The sequence below is a fragment of the Podarcis liolepis genome (assembly GCF_965112155.1).
Source record: "Podarcis liolepis genome assembly, chromosome: 4".
In the NCBI taxonomy this organism is placed as follows: Eukaryota; Metazoa; Chordata; class Lepidosauria; order Squamata; family Lacertidae; genus Podarcis; species Podarcis liolepis.
The window spans coordinates 82,127,704-82,136,919 of NC_139558.1; the positions used below are offsets into that span (position 1 = coordinate 82,127,704).

The 9,216-nt window shown below is 38.3% G+C and overlaps 1 protein-coding gene across 7 annotated transcripts in view; it reads right to left on the reverse strand.

The window, feature by feature from the left end:
• The window catches only part of TNFRSF19 (TNF receptor superfamily member 19), a 56,797-nt gene extending 49,262 nt beyond the window's left edge, over nucleotides 1–7,535 (reverse strand). The window contains exons 1-2 of one of the 7 annotated variants that reach the window (XM_083498955.1): nucleotides 7,389–7,535; nucleotides 7,044–7,132 (exon numbers count right to left, since the gene is read on the reverse strand). The gene's annotated coding sequence lies outside the window, so the exon portion shown is untranslated. Of the gene's footprint in view, nucleotides 1–1,416; nucleotides 1,522–7,043; nucleotides 7,367–7,388 lie in introns of those variants that run through there. The other 6 variants (XM_083498961.1, XM_083498962.1, XM_083498957.1 and 3 more) reach the window with 6 other exon arrangements.
• Nucleotides 7,536–9,216: the final 1,681 nt, after the last annotated feature.

The following is a 9,216-nucleotide window of genomic DNA, read 5'->3' on the forward strand; positions in this document are numbered from 1 at the left end:
TGGCCAGAGGAGGGAGTTTTAATAGCCGGGTATGTGGTGGGGTATGATTTCTACTGAGTGCGGCTGATAAGGGTCCCCTGCTCTCTTCCCCCACCCCCGCCACGAAATTAAAAGCCAAAGGGGAGCGGGGAGCCGTTTCTGTGCTGTGGGCTGCATGAAGCATCGGTCGTTTGTGCGTCGCCACCCTTCACCCCTTGCCTACCACTTTTATATTCGGTATTTCTGATCTTGCAACGCAGCCTTGCGAATTTCATTTCGAAAAGGTCATCTTCCTGGGGCAGGTGATAATTAAAAGCAATATAAAGATATAATTCTTGCCGCAATGATAATCCTATGTAAGTGCACCTGAGAGTAAGCCCATTGTATACAGAGTCAGATTTACTTCTGAGTAGTGCGGGAGGAAGGGATGGGATATAGGAGGGGATGTCTATCTCTCTTCTCTCACTGCTACCTCCCCCCCCCCACCTCCAGTTTTATCTATCTATGCCAGTTGAAAGAAAGCTGGTGCAAATCATGCCAGTGTAAACAGACAAAAAGGGGCATGTGGATGGTGGGAAGTGGGGTTATTATTATTATTATTAATTGAATTTATATACAACCCTATACCCCGACTTCTTGGGGCACTTAACGGAATAAAATCAAAATATAAAACCACAAAATACATCATCAAAATAAAAACAACAACCCTAATAACCCCCCACTACCCAAAACCATATTTTAAAAAGGCATAGGATCATCACAACATTTAAAGTAAGACAATTAACAAAGCTACTGGTTGGAAAGACCATGATCTCAAAAATGTCTTCAGGAATATTTATTGGCAACCAAATTGGCTGGGTGCTTTTCTGATACAGTTAAGCTGCATCGTAATTGTTTACTGGTTCTTCCTGTGGTGCTTGGGATAACCTAACTACCAAAAATGCAGGTGTAACTAGAATTCACCATATAGGAGACAATGGAAAGGAACAAAATGAAAGTCCACATTGCACCTGCTCTACAAACTCTGAATAGTTAGGATGCAAGTGAATTTACACAGGTGATACTGGCATATCTGCCTGGTTGGCATTGCTGTATAAGACTTGCATAGGATTGTGCAGTAATATATTTAAACTGAAAATGCACCTGGGACCATCAGTACGACTGTTGTGCTTTGAACAAGAGTATTGCTCACTGCTGCATGTATCGCTAAAGCTAGTGAACTAGCCATAGTGCATAAATACAGGGCCATCTACAAAGTTTTTGTGCTAGTGCAAATTTGCATTTGGATTTCTAGGACAGAAACGCCATCACTGACTCTCTTTGGTAATATTATATCTTTCATTGTGGAGTAGCAAAGAGAAATTGACTCCGATTGCCGTGTTGTTTTCTATCAGTCTTTGGGATTAAAGTGTCAGTCACTTGCTACTACTGAAATACCTTGCATATGCCCGACTCTTCATGTGATGCAGTGGTTTTCAGATATTCTGCCTTCAGGAAATCCTTTTCATTTCAACTTGTTTCTTAGGGAAAGCTATGTGCTTGCTATGTAACCCCTGCAGAAGACAATGTATCCTTGAACATGACTCTTGCCTTCACCCTCCCAATCCCTTTTGTACTTTCTATTTACCCTATGTGAATGAAGAATGTACCCTACATAGAACATACATAATATTCCATAGGCTTCATTTCAAAGGTTGCTCAGGGTTCTCTGAGTGTTTTGCATATTCAGATCCATTTAGGGCACCCACTCTTACTTCAGACCAGACCTGATGTGATTACTTCAAGGCTTCTCTGTCAATTTTTGTACTCTGAACACTTTAGCTACATGTTACATATGGCATTTGCACAGGTGAGGCCTGAATCAACTATAATTGCACTGAATATGTGTTTCATCTCCCACATTAACAGGCTGGTCCTCTGCAGATTTTCCATTGCACTACTCAAAGAGACAAGGTGTGCTAGAGGTGTACCTTTTTAGAGGGAGATAACTTGAAGAACTATCAGAAGCAGTGACAACCATTGCTTGCCTAATCCCTGCAGCCATCCTATGGAAGCAGCAGCTGTTTCTACCAGGAAACATTGGATGTTCCCTTCTGTTGGTGTAGTGCGTTCTTGCCTACATGAGTAAGGGCTAGTCACCCATGAGCTTAGGAAAAAGGGAATGATTCCTTGAGATTCTAAAAAGTATATTGATAGACCAGTGGATTGATAGTCCTGTATGAGTTGTAGAAAACAAACCAGCTCTTTGTTATATCTGGTGAAGAGTTCAGTGTAACAGCAAAGCTTACTCGCCTGTTATTGTTCCACTTTATTGCCTAATTTTAATCACTTGTGGAAAAGCAAGAATGATCTATTTGAGATGTTAACTGAACTGACCCTTACGAGAAAGCAGAAGTATATAGAATATTATCTGTGTAGCTCAATGGCGGAGACAGCTCTAAATGTTAGAGTCTAAAGACAGATCTGTACTTGTTATGACAGCTGTTGGAAACTGATGTCAATATTATATTACAGAGTGTTTTAGTAATCTTTACTTCTACTAGTCCTAAAATATGTTTATGGTGTTATTTGAGACAGTTTGATTGTAGGAAGGAATCAATAATTGCTCCCATCTGTTGAGTAAATAAATAGTATATGTACATGTGGCTTTTGAAGTCAGTTTTGTTGAAAACATTGTGCAAAGGATTAAAGAATGTTTGTGTAGTGCTTTGGAAGTCTAAAGTATTATAAGTGCCAGGTATTATTATTAAATCCTGTATGAATCAGGCCCATGAAAGACTAAACCACCAGCGGGTTTTTTAAAGTGGCAGAATGCTGCACTGTGTTTCTTTATGTTATGCTTTTGCTTTTTACATTGCTTCTGGTTATTCTGCCTACATATCTAGTTATTTATACCTTTCACATTTGTATCCTGCACTTTGAGGAGTTCTAAGTATGCAGTGACTTTATTTAAACCATTTGTAGTCCGCCTTTCATTATCAAATGCTCAAGGCAGCTGACAACAAAATCAAACAACAATTAAAAATATCAGTTAGAAGCAACACAAAAACCCCTCCAATAATACCAACAGCAATGGTAAAAGTTATTCCATAGCAGTAGGTTAAAACCAATACAACAGAACCACCATATAAAAACCAAAATTCTTCTTTAAACTGAAGTTTTGTTGTGGTTCATGTTGCTAGTTTCTATAAGGCCAGTGGCAGGTGGGGATAGGGTGAGACATATTTTCCACAGGAGGGAATTCCAGATTTTCAGGGGTAGCCATGAAAAAGGTCCTATTCCTCTCCCAACCAAGCATTTTAGGGGATGCTGGGACCACAGAAGGGCTTTGAATATGATCTCAACAGACTGGCAGAATTTATCCCATTTTGTTTTCTTCTTACAACTCATGTGATTTCACAGCCAGTTACCCATCCAAGCACTGAACAGACCCAGGCCTGCTTAGCTTCAGCAAGATGGTGGGCTCATGTTCTTTCAGATCTGGAGCAACATTTGTCTCCAGACCCAATTCAAAGTGCTTGACATAAGGCATTTTCTGGCTTGGGATCAGGGTACCTGACCAGCACATTGGCATAACTGAACCTTAAGATATTGTTTTGGGGTTCTTTGGGATGCCCTGTAGGGTGAAGTGTGACAGAGGCCTTCTATGGCCTTCTCAGAAGTGACAACATCCCCAGTTATCAGCTTTCCTAGCTTGCTATCAAGTTGGGCGTAGGCTTATTTTCCCAGGATTTATTTTAACTGGTTTACATTTTTTAACTTGTTCTTATATGTTGACACCGATTGGAGGTTTTTTCCTAATAATTAATTGTCACACAGGAGGTTTTTTGTTTTTTAAAAAACCAAACAAACCAAAGATTGTTGCTGGTGATGGAAGAATAATTCTAGAGTGGGTTCTAGAATTTTGCTGGAACTCTGTTTAGCTACCATTACAAATGTTTTTGGTGGCTGTGGTGAGATTATTACTTGGTGTGTGAAAGTTGTAGGTATCAATTCAATAGACAAGTTCACTTATGCCTGTTAAAATCAATAGAAAGGGGTGTCTAACTTTGTATTAGATAGTGTCTGGTATGTTTCCAGAGTGACTGTGTTTCTAGAATGTGAAATATTGGAAGGGATATTAATTGCAGCAAAGACAGGGCATGCTTATTTCACACCTGGCTTCTTAGATTGTCCACCTGTTTCATATATCTTCAGAAATTCAAGTGTAATTTATAATAAAATGAGGGCATCCCACTGACATGACCTAATGACAATTTACTACTTTTTCACTTTAAAAATTCCATGCCAGCTGCATTTCAAAAAAGGAAAATATGGCATATAAAATTGTTTATGTCATTAATGGTCACTATATTAACATGTGGTTGCACTAACCTAGTTATCAATATTGCTGATGTGCCAAGAGTTAGAGAATTTGATAATCCACCACTATCTTCTAAATATACTGAATAAATTAAAACTGATGACAGGAATTTTGGCTATTTTAAACAGTCCTTTTAAAGTGAAAAGTTGTTGAAGGAAGAAAAGACGGAGCAAGAGACCTCTATTAGATAAAATTAGAAGTCTTTGAAATATTTATATAATAACCTACAGACCCAAAAGAAGAGGTTGTGAGAAAAAGTTGCTAGACGTATACTCTTAGACAAATCTTATAACAGTCAATTAGGGCAGATTATTGATTATTGATGTAAAATTAAACCCTGGAAAAGCTCAATACTGTATGTATTGCCCTGATAATAGCCAAAAGCAGCCTTGTGGAAAAATAGATTTCATGAATGGATTGTGGGTGGGTGGATTGAAAATTAGTTTGTAATAGCAAGTGACTCCAATAGGTTAGTAAATAAGAAAGAAGATCCCAGAGGCACTGAATTTACCACAGCACATCTTCTGTATCTGATTATACTGTTGCTTCAATATATAATTTAGTAAAATTAAGAGAGCAATATTGATGTTGATCACAATGTGCCTGTGACAATAAAATTAGTGTAAGAAGATGAAAAAATTATTTTTTTTTGAATTTTTGGAGATTGAATACTAATCTGTTATAAAATAAGGATATAAAAGAAATTGAAATGGGGAAATACTGTAAACTTGTTCTAAAAAAAATAAGTTGGGTAACTGTACAGAATCTGTTTAAAGCCTCATGGGAGTCATGTCTTTAAGTTGTAGCTCTAAAAGCAGGAAGAAAAGACATTTAAAATATTGACAGACTTTACATTAGGGTTCTTAAACAACTATCTGGAGACCTAAATTGATCCCAGTTTACTGTATGGGATGAGTTCTTTAAAATTCTCATCTATCCGGTTTTCAGGCATGCAGAGCACCAGCAATTGAGGACCATATTTTCAGAAAGTCTTCCATTTAAGTTAATAAAAGAACTAATATTCTTCAAAGTATATAAATGTTTAGCCAGAGGTCATGGTATAGATTATCAGTCCTAAAAAATATGGTCATGATCTCATGTTGAGAGGCTGGGTTTTCAAACATAACATCCAAAACCCTTTAACAGATGTTCAAGACTAAAATATGTTAAGAGCAGTTAATCCTCAGTTAGCATGTTTTAGGTATTAGCTGCTTTTCTTTTTAAGCAGGAGTTAGTGATCTGCTTTATATTTCATTTCTTTTACTCTCATGTTGAAAAATACTGGGATTTGTTAATTCTCTTTATTTAAAAAAATCCACACCCTGAAATTGTTTGAAGTATGCAGTGTCTGATTAAGATACGGAGATATGAACAAGCATATAATATAGCCTACATTGTTTTTCCTGTTTAAAATTCAAAATAGAATAGAGTGGATTTTTAAGAGTGATCATCAGATGAAAGGCAATAGATAAAATAAATGAAGTGTGTGTTAATCTTATTTACAAATAAAAGTAACATTTATGATATTCCTTTTATGATTAGTAGGCCCTTAGTCTGTAATCCTAAACATAGGGAGTAATGCCTATTGGATGCAGTGGGACTTACTGAGTAAACATGCTTAGGACTGTGCTGTTACTACTAAAACGTAAAACTTTTAATGAATATATAAACATGGCCATAAATTGCCATGATAATTATGCATTGCATCCCAGAGACATGCATGCGTTGTTTCTTGAATGGATAGGATTGCAACTGTGCACACTGATTTTGTGCCAATGCAAGGGTTAGCCCATTGAGTGCTTCCAGCATCTCCATCTGTATATGGAGCTGTCCTGACAATGTACCGTAGTCAGTTGGAGAACCTGACAGCTGGAGAACCTGGAGAACACACAGACACGTGGATTGAAGCCAGAATCTTCAATGCTACGACAAGATACAACATATAATAACTTCTTGGAAGTGTATCATTGAGTTCAACAGGACTTACTCCCAGGTAAATGCGTAAACATGCTTATTAGCGAATAAGCTACACTGAATTATGTGGGACTTCATTCAGAGTAAACATGCAAAGTTAAAGTAGTTGTGCTCTTCATTTAACACATACAGTTTATAATTCAGTGTTTTCACTTCATGGACAACTCCATTTTTTAAACACATTTGTTTAGAGGTGAGCCCCCCGATTGCAATGGAACCCTAAGCATATATAGCATGAGGGTAACTAGGCATGGAGTTACAAGTACAGATCATGATCCTCAAATAATTTCAATATACATTCCATTTATTTTCTGAAATTGTGAGAATGCATACGTGTAAAGATTTCAGCTGCTTATGTACTCACTAAGCGAACCTGAACAACTCTTAAGATTTACATATGTAACTTTTTTATGTATTCCAACTGTGTATTGAAAAACACAGAGTGTACCAAGAACACTAGTTACTATCAGTGCTTTGAATTTCTTTTCTGAACCATGTTTTGAGGTTTATTCTTATTAAAATATCGCACAATAAATTCCCCAAACAAGACTGTTGTTAAAATATTTCCTACATTCAACCATATGCCTTTCTCAAACTGTAATTATCTGCATGGATGTTTAATATCATTTATGCAACTTTCAAGCTAGCTTTTGTTTCATTAAAAAAATCAAAACCAACAGCCTGCCATTTCATTGTAAGATTAATATGAAATTAAAAAATACAGTACCTGATGTATGCTGTTGTTTATCCAATAGCCACCCTTTCTGCAACTGAATTTCACTCTGCCAGAGCTTCTGCATTAAATGCCTTCATCTCCTTTAAAAAAAAAAAAGTATGTCAGCACAAGCCCAGGCAAAATTCAAATCCAGGAAAATAAAATTAAGCACGCAGATCAAAGGGAGACGAGCAGTGCCTGTAATCTGATCAGTGATCTGTTGCCATACATCAAAGGCAGTGCTTGGGAGACTGGAGAGAAGGAACTTTCTTTATAGCAGGTAGTTGTGCTCCATTCTCTGCCTTTCTCTTGTCTCAAATACGGTTAATAAAAAGTCATCGCTATAAGCCCACCTACCCTCCTTTTTTGTTGTGAGGAGGGGAAAAACATGATTCTTGGAGCTGAATGGCTGGATCTGTAGTCCTCTCTCTCTCTCGCTCTCTCTCTTTTCTTTTTGTTCCCAAGCTGTGCTCGTTGTGGATTGTGTGTTGGAAGCTTTCCCCAGTGCCAGCGGGTTCCGCTTTATGCCTTTCATCTTGCTGAGCTGATCCCATGACATCATTCAATGCTGTGGGACTGGTTGGAGAGCTATAATACAGCCTGTGGGGAAACACAGCTGAACTGCAACAAGAGTCTGTGCAGTTTTTAATTGAGTTAGCTGTCGTAAACAGTGCAAGAATGTCCTTCAAAAGTTTCTGTTATTTGGAATTTTCATATGAAGTCACGAAAGAGGCAGTGCATTTTACATGTCCTTGTGTAATAAAGTTATCGGATAATCTTCAAGTAAGGGTATCTTCCAGCATTGTGACTGACCAAAATCAAAATTTCCCACACGGGCTTAAATGATAAACTTGTAGGATGATTTGTAACAGCTGCCAATAAATTACCATTGAAACCACCAAAAGAAAGAACAGATTCCCACACTCAATTCCAGTACCAAAGAGGCTTTAGAGAAAAATGTCCTAATAAGTCTACAAATTTTTAAGCAACTTGAATTCAGTTGGACACCAGTGTGTTCTGAATGGGGGGAGGAAAAACATAGTCCAAGCCTGTGCACGTTTACTCAGAAGTTAGTTCCGCTGATTTAAATGGGACTTCCTGATAAGTAAATCTGCATACTCTCACAGGATTAATGTGAACTGGATGAACTATGACAGTAAGAGGGAGCCTTTGGAGACAATTGCATTGCTTTGCTCATCATGGCTACTGGTACCTTGTGCAACACTGTTAAGTACTTCTGTATCCCTTAATCTGTTCTTCTTTCTTCTGGTCTTGCTGGATGCTGATTTCTTTCCTCTGTTGTCTGGAGTAGAAATTTCACACCTCTTCTGGCTTGGAGAGCTGCAAAGTCTTCCTTTGCATCAGGAGTGGTGCATTGATGGGAAAATACTAGTATGCTTATGAGAAAGCACAGGGACAGGAAGCACATGTCGTCACCAAAGTTACTCAAAGCTCCACCTTCTCAACCACCAACACCACCACACACCTGTGCCCATTTTTCATTACTGGGGGAAATAAATTATGTGAGCAATGCACCTCTACTCACACAGTGAACATGTGAGGGTCTAGATTTACCTTGTGCAACCTAATCCACCCCCAGATGTGTTGGACTACAACTCCCATCAACCAAGCCAGTACAACTGGGCTAGCTGTGGTGAATGGGAGTCGTAGACCAAAACACCCAGAAGGAACCAAGTTGGAGAAGGCTGATCCAGCTAAACAAAGCATTGTCATTAGCAAGGCACAGGTCCTGGTACAAATCTATGGTCCTGTTGACTAGGTGATTTGAATGTGGGGCTCTCTTCACTGAACTGCAGTCCGTGTCATCTTGTAAGTAGGAGAACAAAAGGCCAAGAGCTAGTCTTGGTCTGGAGCTGGAAGCTGGAAAGAGACAGAGGCTAAACTTTACTCCCCCCCCCCAAAAAAAAACAACAACAACGACAACAGCAGGGAGCAAGCAAGATCTGTTAGTTAGTTAGTTAGTTAGTTAATTAATTAATTAATTAATTCGGTCAGTCCTTCCATTTTATTCTCACATTATATATGTGTGTAAATAAAGCCATATATCCTAAAGATGCCCCAGTCTCCAGTGACCTTTATTCCAAGGAAATCAAACCCTGAGTAAGTGCTGGCAACCCTGGAATCTCTCACAGCTCAGGGATTGGGGTGCATGCAACAATACTAT